The sequence below is a fragment of the Cibotium barometz genome, chromosome 44 (assembly GCF_041138505.1).
Source record: "Cibotium barometz isolate CiBa-2024 chromosome 44, ASM4113850v1, whole genome shotgun sequence".
Lineage (NCBI taxonomy): Eukaryota > Viridiplantae > Streptophyta > Polypodiopsida > Cyatheales > Cibotiaceae > Cibotium > Cibotium barometz.
This window is the reverse complement of record NC_141089.1, coordinates 48,876,215-48,890,819: the sequence shown is the minus strand read 5'-3', so window position 1 is coordinate 48,890,819 and position 14,605 is coordinate 48,876,215. Positions and strand designations below refer to the sequence as shown.

The following is a 14,605-nucleotide window of genomic DNA, read 5'->3' as shown; positions in this document are numbered from 1 at the left end:
TCTGACGTCACGAGGTGGATCATAACGCAGCGTAGCTGCGTTGCTACTGCCTAAGCGGCGTCTGTTCACCGTGGCGTCTCCCTAAGCGGCGTCTGTTCACAGTGGCGTCTCCCTAAGCGGCTTCTGTTCATCGTGGCGTCTCCTTAAGCGGCTTCTGTTCACCGTGGCGTCTCCCTAAGCGGCTTCTGTTCACCGTGGCGTCTCCCTAAGCGGCTTCTGTTCACCGTGGCGTCTCCCTAAGCGGCTTCTGGATTTTGGGTTCTGGTGTTGGTTCTGGCTCACTAAACAGCAATTCTGCGCGCGCAAAAAACAGCAATCCTGTGCACGCGGAAAACACGCCCTCCCATCATTTTTCGGCGATTCTGACGTCACGAGGTGGATCGTAACGCTGCGTAGCAGCGCTATAGCGTTGCTACTCCCTAAGCGCCTTTTGTTCACCGTGGCGTCTCCCTAAGCGGCTTCTGTTCACCGTGGCGTCTCCCTAAGCGGCTTCTGGATTTTGGGTTCTGGTATTGGTTCTGGCTCACTAAACAGCAATTCTGCGCGCACAAAAAATAGCAATCCTGCGCGCGCGAAAAACACGTCCTCCCATCATTTTTCGGCGATTCTGACGTCGTCACGAGGTGGATCGTAACGCTGCGTAGCAGCGCTACAGCGTTGCTACTCCCTAAGTGGCTTCTGTTCACCGTGGCGTCTCCCTAAGCGGCTTCTATTCACCGTGGCGTCTCCCTAAGCGGCTTCGCTAAACCGTGGCGTCTCCCTAAGCGGCGTCTGGATTTTGGGTTTTGGTGTTGGTTCTGGCTCACTAAACAGCAATTTTGGGATCGTGACGCTGCGTAGGGAAGCATGTCCTTCAGCAAACATTTCAGAGAGTATCCAACATAATCGGCCCCCTAAAAATTTATTTTTTCAGGCGCAGCTACTTTTAGCTGGCGCAGCTAAACCCTGAACCCTGAACCCTAAACCCTAAACCCTAACCTAAACCCTAAATCCTAACCCCTAAACCCTAAAACCCAAAACCCAAAATCCAAAACCCTAAACCCTAAAATCCTAAAAACCCTAAACCCTGAACCCTGAACCCTGAACCTTGCTGCAAGGTTTAGGGTTTAGGGGTTTTTTCAGGTGTGCGGTTGTGAAGTGATAAAGATAAATAACCAGTAGTAGCTGCCACAGCTAAAAGTAGCTGCGGGCCGCGGCAGCAAAAAATAAATTTTTCGGGGGTTGGTTACGTGATAGTGAAGTGATGTCAAGTGGAGTGTATGTAAGATATGGTGTTGAGGTGTGAATACTATGAACTTAAGATGGCCATGCACTATGACCAAAAAGTCCAAAATCCGACCTCACGAGGACAACGGCTAGCCAAAAAATACGACCAGTTGCCCACGCAAACTAAAGGCTAAGATGAGGGGACAACAACTTGCCGTAAAAGAACGACTAGTTGCCCACCAAACCAAAGGCTAAGACGTGGGGACAACAACTTGCCGTAAAAGAACGACTAGTTGTCCACCAAACCAAAGGCTAAGACGTGGGGACAACAAAAGAACGACTAGTTGCCCTCAAAAATAAAGGTAAGGGGAAGGGAAGGTGCATCAATCGAAATGACACTTAGCATGCCACGCAATATGACATTATGCCAGATCGAAGGAGCATACTCAGCAGAAAGACACTAAACCAGCCAAATTAATGACCAAGTGCCTCTTGCTAAACACCAAAACAATGGCCTTACTCACACACACACAAAAAAGACACTTTACTAGCCCAAAAAAGGACTAAGTGCCTCATATACACAAAACACAAGACAAAATTTGATTTAAGAGACAAAAAAGACTTAAAAAAGTCGATTTCTTGTATTAACTTGAGGGTGTAGTTCCAAACTAGTTTCGCTCTAGAGTGAGCTCTTCAGTGGAACACCCAAGTTTGAGATTACAAGAATGAGAGCTCTCCCTTATGTAGAGAGGGGAGGGCTAGCTTTTTCCTCTTTGCATGTGGGATAATTCAGCCTTTTATTGTGAAAAAGCAAGCTTAGGACATGAAGAACCCAACGCAACAAACGGCGCTCGAGTCGGATAAGTAGAGCTCTCTAAACAAGTAAAAGGAGCTCAATAGCATCTCATGCAAGCTATGGGTTTTGAATTCATGACCCCTTTCATTAGAGTCACAAGCCTTAACCATTAGGCTAGAGTGGACATGTTGACTCTACATGCAAAAATAAATTACATAAGGTAACTAGAAGACTAGAGAGATGCATAAAATAGGTGGAGGGTTTTCCCGATAGCAGAAACAAGCATGGGAGGTCTCATATGCTGTTAAGCCGATGCTCCCAAGGGTTGCTTTACAAAGGTGGGTCCACGCTAAAAATAGTACTTACTAAAAATAGAAAGTTACAAATTATAGGTTCGAAACCTTAGTCTAACAAGATAGGAGCGCAGATTCCTTGGATTTCTCCAGCAAATCATAGGTCTAGATATATGCTTCAGCTCGGGATTTTGTTGGCAAAGTCGAAAAAGTTTAGGGTTTAGGGAGGCCCCCAAGTTTAAAGCTTTGGTGTTATTGGAGTAGTCAAGCTTAAGAACTAGGGGGATCTTATTCGAGCGTCGTTTGTTGTGTTGGGTTCTGCATGTCCTAAGCTTGCTTCTTCACAACAAAAGGCTGAATTATCCCACATGCAAAGAGGCAAAAGCTAGCCCTCCCCTCTCTACATAAGGGAGATCTCTCATTCTTGTAATCTCAAACTTGGGTGTTCCACTGAAGAGCTCACTCTAGAGCGAAACTAGTTTGGAACTACACCCTCAAGTTAATACAAGAAATCGACTTTTTTTAAGTCTTTTTTGTCTCTTAAATCAAATTTTGTCTTGTGTTTTGTGTATGTGAGGCACTTAGTCCTTTTTTGGGCCAGTAAAGTGTCTTTCTTGTGTGTGTGAGTAAGGCCATTGTTTGGTGCTTAGCAAGAGGCATTTGGTCATTAATTTGGCTGGTTTAGTGTCTTTCTACTGAGTATGCTCCTTCGATCTGGCATAATGTCATATTGCGTGGCATGCTAAGTGTCATTTCGATTGATGCACCTTCCCTTCCCCTTACCTTTATTTTTGAGGGCAACTAGTTGTTCTTTTACGGCAAGTTATTGTCCCCACGTCTTAGCCTTTGGTTTGGTGGGCAACTAGTCGTTCTTTTGCGGCAAGTTGTTGTCTCCACATCTTAGCCTTTAGTTTGCGTGGGCAACTGGTCGTATTTTTCGGCTGACTGTTGTCCTCGTGAGGTGGGATTTTGGACTTTTTGGTCATAGTGCAAGGCCATCTTAAGTTCATACTATTCACACCTCAACACCATATCTTACATACACTCCACTTGACATCACTTCACTATCATGTAACCGGCCCTCGAAAAATTTATTTTTTGCTGCCACAGCTACTTTTAGCTGCCGCCGCAGCTACCGATTATTTATCTTTATCACTACACAACTGCACACCTGAAAAAACCCCTAAATCTTAAAACCCTAAAATTCCTAAAACCCTGAAACCCTGAAACCCTAAGTCCTAAGCCCTAAGTCCTACGCCCTAAGCCCAAAACCCGAAACCCGAAACCCAAAATCACTAAATCCCTAAAGCCCTAAAATCCTAAACCCTAAACCTAAAACCCTAAAACCCTAAAACCCTAAACCCTACTATTGCTCATATGACCATATAAATAATATTGCTCGTATGACTCATAGCCCAGAGTTCACTGACAGTCATTGAGTACTATTATACTTGTGTGGCTCTAGGAGAAACCAGTTAGGGTGGTAATATCACAAGTGGGTAAGACTTTATCTCTCAGGGGCTTCATCTTATGTGAATAATCTCATCATGGTACCAAGAAAACAAATACTAGAGCTATGAGCTGGGAATGTCAAATTCAATCCATATGATATAAAGTAGGAACATCATCATTATACAACCTATGGAGCTAGCCCCAGGGTAGGGAGAGAGGTATATCAAGAATATCGAGTGGATCATGTAGAAGGCTCTGTGAATCCGTTTGGTCGTGGAAAGGTGGCTCTATGCCTCTTCAAGATCTCCTCAAGTTACTTGAAGACTCGAGGATCGAAAAGCTACGCCTGCATATGTTGAACTCTACTAAGAAAAAGATTCAAAAAGCTAGCGGTGGGATTGATCGTGCTGCATAACTTTCAGCTGTAGCAAGAAAATAATTGGGTTAGGTGGGATTTATGTCATAATATTCCCTATCTTCTATCTCTTTAATGAGCTTATCTTTTTACCTTCTTGACCTTCCATTGTATTTCTTCAAGCATTTATGTCATAATATTCCCTATCTTCTATCTCTTTAATGAGCTTATCTTTTTACCTTCTTGACCTTCCATTGTATTTCTTCAAGCTAATATTCCAACCTTTGGTTTTTCTCTTCTACTTGCATTTGAGATTGCTTTCAATTACTCCTCATTTTTCAATGGATGCATCATGCGCACACATACCACTACATACCCATGCATATATTTAATTAGTCATGGATGCATCGTACTAGTATATACCCATGCATACATTCCAAATATTCAATTAGTCTTATGGTTGTGTCATGCACACGTACTACTACATACCCATGCATACAATATAAATATTCAATTAATCTTATGGACTAAACATATTGCCTCATGCACGCACATTCTACTACATACCCATGCACACGTTATATGTTTAGCCTTGTACCTGAATGGATTTGTCATGCACACATGTACTACTATATACCCATGCATACATTACAAATATTCAATTAGTCTTATGAATGCGTCATATGCACACACTATTATATACATTACAAATATTCAATTAGTCTTATGGATGCATCATGCACACATATACTACTACATACATTACAAATATTCAGTAAGTCTTATGGCTGCATCATGCACACATGTACTACTAGACAACCATGCATATAGTTTTAATATTCAATTAGTCTTATGAACTAAACATATTACAAATACATAGTAGTTCCAAAGTAACAACCAATCTTGAATGAATATGAAAGAGGTCATTTGTTGCCACCAAATTTCCAAGGTGAAATCCTATGATGTGCAATAAGAGGTTTTAAAAAGGTTCTAGTTGAGATATAGCCTCATTGAGTTTTTGGTAAGAGTGAAAAGGTTCTATTTTGAGACATAACATCAAAGAGGAAACATTGAAGAGAAATACAAGTGTCTTAAATAATTCGTTTTAGCAAAAAAGAAAGTATCAAAGCATCTAGTGATGTGTAAGTGTAATGGATAAAAGCGGTATGCCACATATAATCAAATGCTAATAGATTAATCCTATTTTGAGGACCACTCTCCCCTCATGAGACCTTATGCTAATCATTGATTTGAGTATCGATGAGACTAGATATTAAATGGTTTCCTTGGTTGAGCAAACAATATCAAACATTTTAAATAGATCAACTTTCTTCATCTAAGCTTGCACTAGAGGTCAGGTCCTTTATTTATGTGCAAGATCATTGGTTTCCCCGCCCACATTGGTTGCCCAACACCAAATTTACCTTTAGATACCTTGGTTTATGACTACAATACATCCATAGGTCCAATACCCGAATGTTCCCTAGGGTTTTGATTCACCACTTACAGACTCTTCCAGGAGTCTTGGTTCACGGCCTATTCTGAGGTCTACATCTCGAGACCTCATCCTAGTCACCTAGTGGAGACCCAAGGAGGGGGTTGGGTCAAGAGCCCCTCTACTTTTCATTATTATTTCATTGAACCAATCAATGGTAAACTAGGATTACTATCCCACACATGGGGGGAGGCCATCCCCACTTAGAATTTAACTTCAATCATGATAGAAAGAAAGCCATGGCCCATCACACCAACTTCATTTATTCAATTTCCCACATCTTAGGTTATCTTAACTAAAGGTGTATGTGTTCAGTCCAAAGTTTCTCTTCAGAGCCTAAGTATGAAGGCTTGGAAAAGCTTCTGGACAAATATGTACTGTATTGCTACATGTACAGGGTTGCAGGATACAGAGCTGATGTATAAATGTGTATGTATGTATGTAATGTAAATAAAATTAGGTCTCTAGAATTACATTTGTTGATTCAGAATCTACAAGGAATATGCTTTGAATGTTTCCCTGATTTTGACTAAGCTTCATGCATACTAGGGTTCTCTCCCTAATGATGGATTGGTGGCTGCAGGTGAGATGTTGGATTCATTGGGGGAAGCTGAACATGCTGCGTACTGTCAATGATCGCGCCTTATCGTAATTCGATTTGGGGAAAAATCGGAAGCGGACACTGAATTTTCACTGGACAGATTGAGAATCACGTTTTATTGAAACATGACCTGAGGAACGGGATAGCAGGGTGTCGTGCGCAGGGAATTTCTTCTTGTCACTTTGTGACTATTGCCTAATAGAGGGAGCATACGAGATAGAGCATCATCAAGACCCTACTGTGGGGCAGCATATACAGAAATCGTTTCTTGGAATCGGCTGAGTATTGAAGAGGCATAACAGGGCAGAATCGGCGTTTATATGTCCTGACAACTGCATGACACACGTTTGAAGCCCTTGGAAGCATAGCAGCGTGTGTGAGAAGCCTGAGAGAAGAGCTTGAAGATTTCCAGGGAGCAACTTCTTCTTCCTTCTATACAAATTTCCATTTTCCAGTTTTCAGTTTATACAGTTTGTTTACTCCTGAAAAGAAAAAGGAAAATTTCAGTATATATTTGGAGTTTGGTGTGTGAAGAAAAAGATAAAAGAAAAAAATATTTTATTTACTTTCTTTGAGAAAAATGGAGGCAGAAGGACAAGATTCCAGGATGAATCCTGAGGAATCAAGAGTCCGTTCCACACAGCAGCTATCACATCATACATCACCTACTTTGGTAGGAAGAATATCTGTGTTGGAAGACGCCTTAAACCAAATAATGAACCAGCAGTTTCAAGCAAACGCTGGTCAGAATGAGCTTAGAGAGATGGTGCAAGCCTTATCAGCTAGACCATCCAGAGAGGATAAAGGCAAAGCTCAAGCAGAGCAAGAGCCTAGTATCCACTCGTCATAACGTGCGAAAGTCAAAGTGCCTAACGTAGCAAATTATAGACTAGAAAAGTATGCTGGTCGGATGACTGAGCGCAGTTCGGATGTTATTGAGGTTTGGTTGCACAAATGGGAAGAAGCCTTCGCCATTTGTGAAATCAAATCTGATTTGAAGAAAATATCTGAGGCCACTCACTTGTTTGTGGAGGCAGCGGATAGGTGGTGGATGAAACAACAGAAAGACAAAACAGCACCAACCACCTGGGAAGGGTTTAAAAGGGAATTTAAGAAACACTTTCTTCCACCTGACGAGGAATCCCGAGCTTGGGATGCATATAGAAATCTTCGTCAGAGGAATTTGTCTGTGGCAGAGTACACCGACAAATTTAGAGAATGTGTTATGAAGATAGCAGACCCTCTCTCGATGTCAGTTCAGCTGAAAGATTATATTTATGGGCTGAATGACAGGATTAAAATGGAAGTTCGGGCTAAGTATGTGATTACACTAGATGAATCTATTGCAGTAGCCCTGAACTATGAAGATGCCAGAGGCAGACCAAGTGGGTTTGTGCCGGCAGGGACTCAGCATGAGTACCCAAAGAGAAGTGGGTCTCAGAGGAAATGGACTGTAAGGTCAAGTGTCTCGCAACCAAGTGGCCAAACCAAGTAGGTGAAGCCGGTTAAGGGACCAGCTAAGACAAGTACCACCGTTGGAATGAAAAGAAAAGTAACTCCAATGGCAGCTCGGGCTTGGTCGAAGTCCTCGTTGACCCCAGAACAGAGAGAAAGAGCTAGAAAAGAAGGATTGTGCTTCGGCTGCCTTAAGCAACATCAGTGGAAAGATTGTCCACTGAATAAGGACTGCCGCACAGCTAATATGATAATATCTCACGGATTTCTATGCCCTTGAGTCTGCCTGCGGACACTATATGAGCAAGGGAATGAGAAGCTAGCTGACCTACGAGCTGATTGGGTCAAGGATACGAGACAAGCCCAGAGCACGACACGGAGGACGCCCAGGGCTGGTCTGCCCCATCACTGCTTATCTCGGTAGTAGCAGAACTAGGAAGTATTCTAGGATAGATATTCCAATAGGCATCAATCTGATTTCACAATAGATATTCTGCTTTCAGGGCTCCTCTGCCCTTAAATTTAGTGCTAACAATTAGCTGGCAATTTTTTTTATAGTGGTTGGAGAATATCTTTATAAAACTCGATTGCTGTTTTAGTCTTGGAAATTTTGTTAAAAAATCCATAGATTGTCCAAGGTTCTGATTGAGGATGCATATGTAGCTCAGCAAAGTGGAAAAGAAAAAATGCAGTCTCTTGTAGCGGTGGAAGTAAAGCCAATCCTCATATAGATTATATTGTTTCATTTAAACAATAATTTTATAGGGGTTTGGGGCTGTGCACTGCTCCCACATACCTTGTATTGCTCGATTTAACAATTGAAACATGTTTCAAAAATAAAATGTGGCCTAAGATGCCAACTACAGGGTCAAACTTTGAAATGAATTGAGGTGTAAGCCCACACAATAGCTTCGCTAGACCAGCTACATGAGCAGGAAAAACATTGACAAAACAAGGAGAACCATTTTTTTAGACCAAGGGCTATAGCATGATGTCCACTTGGGACATGGCCTCACTGATAGCGTGGAATGGACTTACTACATTTAGTGACTTTATCTCCTGAAGTGTGGACACTTATGCATGCCATCAAACCTTGTCTCAAATTAGACTCGTGACCTTATTACCACTCTACCCTGTATTCAAGTAGCAGTTGGTAACTTACAGTTAGTATTAACACTTGACTAACCAACAGTTAGTAGCTGACAGTTAACTAACAATTACTGCTAACAGTCAACTAACTAACAACTGGTAACTGACAGTTCGTAATTGACAGTTAACTAACAGTTGGTAACTGACAGTAGCTGACAGTTAACTGACAATCACTGCTAACTGTTAAGTAACAGTTAGTAGCTGATAGTTAACTGACACTTACTGCTAACAGTTAACTAACAGCTAGTAGCTGACAGTTAACTGACAATCACTGCGAACTGTTAACTAACAGTTAGTAGCTGATAGTTAACTGACAATTACTGCTAACAGTTAGCTTACAGCTAGTAGCTGACACTCAACTGACAAGCATTAATTAAGTGGACCGACTTTGGAAGGGCAAATACTCGAGAGAACACTACAAGGTGCTATTGATTTCAAATATTGTCCACCACTTCCATGTGCATGTACAAATCACCCAGTACATACCCACCGGGCCACCACTCCCTAGATAAGGTAACAGTTGAGATTTTTTCCCCTGCAAACCTGCCTCTACATGCAGGAAATATCAACATAGCCTCAGAAAAGGAGACACTTACATTCAACACCCCCCGTTGCCCATGCAAAATAATGATATTCACCCCTCTTTCTTTTACATGCATGCAAGATTGACAAAATATTATTCTTGCACAACTTATTACTCATGGACAATTTTCAATGTTAACAAAGACACACAAAGGGGGTCATTTACATTGCAACATGTCATGCATATTAACAAAGACATGCATATTAACAAAGACACGCAAAGGGGCATTTACATTGTAGCCTCCAGGCATTTGTAGTTAACTAATAGCAAGATCTCTTTTCTAGAAAAAGAAGAAATTTTTATACTCAACAAACAATAAACAAAGAGAAGAATTTTCTAAACAATTACTGGCATCTATATCTACCTTTTTGTATTTTTTAACCACATAAAATAAAAAATGCAAAGCTGAATTTTCTACTAGCAAAGCTTTGCATCTATCCTTTTCAAATCTGTAGGCAAAAACTTTTGTAATAAGAGATCTGATTCTCTCCGCTAGGTCGTCCAAATTTCTTTGGTGTACAAGCGTGTGAAATCAAGGGTTTGGAGGCAGTAAGGATAAGATTTCTCAGCATACCCCTCCAAGAATAATGACGGGTGTAACTCCTACCGAGTCATTCAAAATCCAACTAAAAGTTGTAGGCACATCAACTTCTTAAGAAGATTCTTCCAAAGTTCATGAACACAGAGTAAAATGGCTTTGACATCTGTAAGAGATGTATTACAAAAAGCTGGTATAAATCTAAGCTTTCGCGGATTCTTGTGCAACTTCCAAACAGTGTACAAGGCCAAACTAGGAAAGCACTTGGAACCAAAAGACTTACAAAAGTAGTGGTGTTTGAAGACAGAACATGCTTGTACCAAAAACTAAAAATTCTGAACTTTTTGACTATCTTGGCTCCAAGTCTACAGTTTAAGTTTAAAAACTTCATCACTTCTCCAAAAATTTCCATGTAATTCAATGGGAAGGAAAATACAATATATCGAACATACTTTCTCACCCATGTGCATAAATTATGTGGTTGTATGTACTGTTCACCTGCTAGGCAACAGCAGCATTTTGGGTTTCAAAATGGAGTAGGTTGAAGCTGCTGCTCTACCATCACCAGTAATCCCCACAAGAGCACTCTCCATCTTCAAAACTGTAACCCCTATGGCTCCTAATCTATGCCCTTCTATTGGCTCTATTTAATCGTAAAAATCTGTATCGACCTCTGCAGCAATCCAATTTGCTCGAAAAATACATCGTTAGATCTGTAATTTCGAGTTCTAATTCCCTGATTGCTCAAAGTGTGGTTACTGCAGCCTGAACGACAACAGCCAGAGACAGAAGCAGGAAAATCGTGTTGCAATTAGATGGAGGGCGGGATTAGCTTGATTAACCTAAGTTAGGACTTCAATATTCATCCGCCCTGAGAGGTCGAGAGAAGGCATGCAGCCGGAGGCTTGGAGGGAAACCTCTTGAGAAAGAGAGAGAGGGAAGCGGCCTGGTAGCTCATCAGCGATTTGCCATCTGCCGTTCTCCCTTCTCCTTCCCGCCTCTCCTCTACCCTCCTCATCTGTCTGTGCAGGCTGGCTGCCTTGGCTGTGCTTTATAGGTGCTTCGAGGTCGGCGGTGGATGCTGCCTTTATTTGTTGCCAGCAGCTTAGGTTAATAAGTTTTTAGTTTTCCCACGCATGAGGTAATTCCCCTTTGTTTCTGATTTTTCGACCAGCAGGGTCACCTATTTGCATCTCGAACCTCAATTTTGTGCTTCTCAAAATTTGTTATCAGTGATGTAGCATCATGGCAGTATGTACTGTGCACCTGCTAGGCAACAGCAGCATTTTGGGTTTCAAAATAGAGTAGGTTGAAGCTGCTGCTCTACCATCACCAGTAATCCCCACGAGCACTTTCCATCTTCAAAAATGTGACACCTATTTGCATCTCGAACCTCAATTTTGCGCTTCTCTAATTTTGATATCAGTGATGTAGCATCATGGCAGTCACCACAAATCCGCAAGTTCTTCACAACACGTATAGTTGCCCCTTCAGGAGTATTGAGAAGGGCACAAGCAATGGCCAATTTCTCACTATGCCCACAGAGTACATCCTTCTTCGCACTGTCAGGGATATCTTGTGACACCCAATGCAAGCGTGGCGAATAACCTTCTTGTGACATTCTAAGGGCAATATCTTGTAGCTTCAAATAAATATCTTTGCTCTGTGCATGCTTTTTATCCCCAACAACAAATGAATGAATAGTTCCATTCGCCTCAACCCAACAAGTTCGTCCTGGAATCTTCCGTGCATCGCATGGCTTCAATCTTTTTTGCTTCCTCATGCATGCCAGCAGCTGAATAAATATTAGCCATACAGACATAAGATGCAGCATCATATTTGTCCACCTGTACTGCATGTTCAAAGGCCCACCTACCGAGCTTCACATTGTCCCATTTTCGACATGCACCCAGCAGTGCAGACCAAAGTGGGGAATGGTCGAAAGACGGCAGCTGCTTAATAACTGTGATCGCCTTATCAAAGTGCCCCGCACGGCCTAAAATATCAACCATGCAGGTGTGGTGCTCTATGTCTGGAGTGATGCCAAATTTACTTCTCATATTTGAATAATACATTTGACCCACCTCCACTAGACCTGAGTGACTGCACGCAGTTAGCACTGAAATCAAGGTGACTGCATCCGGAGAGGGGCCATCCCGTAGCATCCTCTCAAAACAGCTCAATGCTTCCTCACCCAGCCCCTGTTTAGCATAGCCTGCAATTAATGCATTCCAAGAGAATACATCTTGAATAAGAAGCTCAACTAATAGTGCTTGTGCTTTAGCAAGCTCGCCACACTTTGCATACATATCCACCAAAGCAGTGCCAAGCACAACCGATTTTCCCAACAACCCCTGATCGACAATCTTATCATGAATTTGTTTACCCTTGTCAATCGCTCCTATGCTGCCACAGGCCTTCAAGACACAAGCAAACGTGACTGCATCAGGAACTAGGCCCCCACGTAGCATTTTCTCAAAACAATTCAGCGCTTCCTCACCATGCCCCTGTTGGGCATATCCTGCAATTAGTGCAGACCAAGAAACTACATCCCGAACAGGAAGATCATCAAGGACTTCCCTTGCTTTAGCAAACTCACCACATTTTGCATACATGTAGACTAATGCATTGCCAAGCACGACATCTTTTCGCAGCAAACCCTGACTTACAATATCATCATGAATTTGCTTACCCTTGTCAGCTGCTCCTATGCTGCCACACGCCTTTAATATGCAAGCAAAGGTGACTGCATTGGGAGAACGGCCCTCCTGTTTCATCCGGTCGAAACATTTCAGTGCTTCCTTGCCCTGCCCCTGTTGAGAATATCCTGCAATGAGTGCATTCCAAGAAACTACATTTCGAAAGGGAAGCTCGTCAAGCACTTGCTGTGCTTTTGCAAGCATACCACATTTTGCATACATATCCACCAAAGCAGTTCCAAGCACAACATCCTTTCTCAGTAACCCTTGTTTGGCGATTGCATCATGAATTTCTTTGCCTTTGTCAACCACTTTAATGCTGCTGCAAGCATTCAAAACGGAAATGAAGGTAATTGCATCTGGAGAGAAGCCTTCGTGTTTCATACGTTCAAAGGCGTTAAGCGCTTCCTGACCCAGCCCTTGTTGTGCATACCCTGCGATCAATGCAGACCAAGCAACTGCATCCCGGATAGGAAGTTCATCAAGAACCTGTTGTGCTTTGGCGAGTGCACCACATTTGGCATACATGCCCACCAGAGCAGTTCCAAGCACAACATCTTTTCTCAGAAGCCCTTGTCTGAGAATCTCATCGTGAATTTCTTTGCCCTTGTCTGCTGCTTTTAAGCTGCCACATGCCTTCAGGATGCAAATAAATGTGATTGAATCAGGAGAGATGCCCTCACCTTGCATGCGTTCAAAACAACTCAATGCTGCATTGGCATGCCCATTTTGGGCATATCCTGCAATTAATGCAGACCAAGAGACAACATTTCTAACAGGAAGCTTATCAAGCACCTCCTGGGCTTTTGTGAGAGCACCACATTTGGCATACATACTGACTAAAGAGCTGGCTACATGAGGGTTTTTTTCAAGCAATCCTGTTTCGAGAATATCGGAATGAATAATAGCCCCTTTTTTAAGATCCTTCTCCTTCGCACACGCCTTCAGCGAGGTAACAAATTGAAGGGCCATGGCCTTTATGCTCCGATTGCTAGCAGTCTCACTGTTAATGTTCTCCTTCCGAACACAAAAATCTCCATCTTTAGCCTCAATAGGTTTTGACATTCCACTTTTCATCAGCGCTTCACGAACCCAAGGGGGGCACCCATCAATCCACAGAGACTCCCTCGTGATTTTATGCTTGAAATCTGGGGTCCTTGAGTTGTTCTGTCAAAAGGGAAAGGTGGAAACTGTCTCAAAGCAAATCAATACAGGAAAACAAGCAGAGGGAAGGCAACATTGACAAACATTTTACACACAATGAGCATATCTCACCTTTGTAATTCGATTGTCCCACCACTGTGTGGGATCTTTGAAGTACTTGGTCCACAATAAGGCCCTGCCTTCCGAGGCATTCTGGCTACTTCTCAAACGTCCTGCCATCTTCTCAGCCGTTTTCTGTAGCACCCTTGAAAGCCTTCACAGCTTTCAACAAGCAGTGAACACTATGGAAGCCATACCTTACTAAGTCATCATCAAGAACTATAAAAACGAGGATCGAAAGGGAGAGAGGGAGAAAGGGAGAGGGAGAGTAGAGAGCTAGGCGTGTTTACAGAAGCTGCCCAAACTAATGGGCGGGTTGTCATGGGAGACCCCTTACACACACACCGCACCCGAAGGCCGCCCACCCTATGATTGGCCCGTTTACGTGCCCATCCTTGGCTGCCCAAGAATTTCATTTTCATGGGCTCAGCCATGTCAACCACCAAGGAGACTAGTATTGGACCCGCGCGTTGCTCTGCGGCCGACAGGTAGAGTTCTAGAAAAAATAAACTCAGTTTCTCCAATTTAGGTCATGTTTTAAGTAAACACAATACATTATTTCAAGTGACTTTATATATACATATCTCAAAATAACATCCATGTCTCGTAGATTTATGGCGAAAACAAAAATATCATAGTAATGTAGCATACAAAGATGCAAAAAAGGACCAATATTACATATTCTCAAAATGCACCACAAAATACGTATTCTTAGTCAGT

At 42.4% G+C, this 14,605-nt stretch overlaps 1 pseudogene across 1 annotated transcript; it reads right to left on the bottom strand.

The window, feature by feature from the left end:
• Positions 1-11,425: 11,425 nt before the first annotated feature.
• On the bottom strand, positions 11,426-14,137 carry LOC147613390 (pentatricopeptide repeat-containing protein At2g33680-like; annotated as a pseudogene). The gene is made up of 2 exons (XR_015263413.1): positions 13,898-14,137; positions 11,426-13,789 (listed from the first exon to the last, which is right to left on the bottom strand). The product of XR_015263413.1 is annotated as a pentatricopeptide repeat-containing protein At2g33680-like (transcript).
• Positions 14,138-14,605: the final 468 nt, after the last annotated feature.